This window comes from Plasmopara halstedii (genome assembly GCF_900000015.1).
Source record: "Plasmopara halstedii genome assembly, contig: Scaffold_3060, whole genome shotgun sequence".
NCBI lineage: Eukaryota > Oomycota > Peronosporomycetes > Peronosporales > Peronosporaceae > Plasmopara > Plasmopara halstedii.
The window spans coordinates 3,119,924-3,120,389 of record NW_020189964.1 but is presented as its reverse complement, the minus strand read 5'-3'; positions in this window follow the sequence as shown (position 1 = coordinate 3,120,389).

The window sequence follows — 466 nt, the reverse complement described above, 5'->3', positions numbered from 1 at the left end:
CTACTGCAGGCATAGCCTCGAGGCGGACGTCGCCATCTTCCTCCCCCGTCATACCGTTAACGAGGGTGTATAACTGTGCACCTGTGCATCGTCATCTACGGTAGATACACCCTGGATCAGGGTCGACGCCCGGCGTCTTGCAGCCAGCTTATGGCGTCGCCGTCGCCTCTGTACAGATGTTCCAGGTCTAGATGGGACCAGGGTGGATACGCATTCCCCGTCGTCCCGTGTCACCCTCACTGTCCGCTTCTTTGGCGCTCCGATGTTATCTACAACATCCGACCAAGAGCTGCAAACACCGCAGTCCTCGTCCAGTGGATAACGTGCCACTCCGCACGCATCTGAACGGCCGCGCCCGAGATGCCTCGGACTCTGTCCGACCACCCAATCAATGACATGCAGCGACTGCTTTGCAACGAGAGCAGTGGTCAGTGGTTTACGTGCCACCTCACGTGCATCCCGGGGA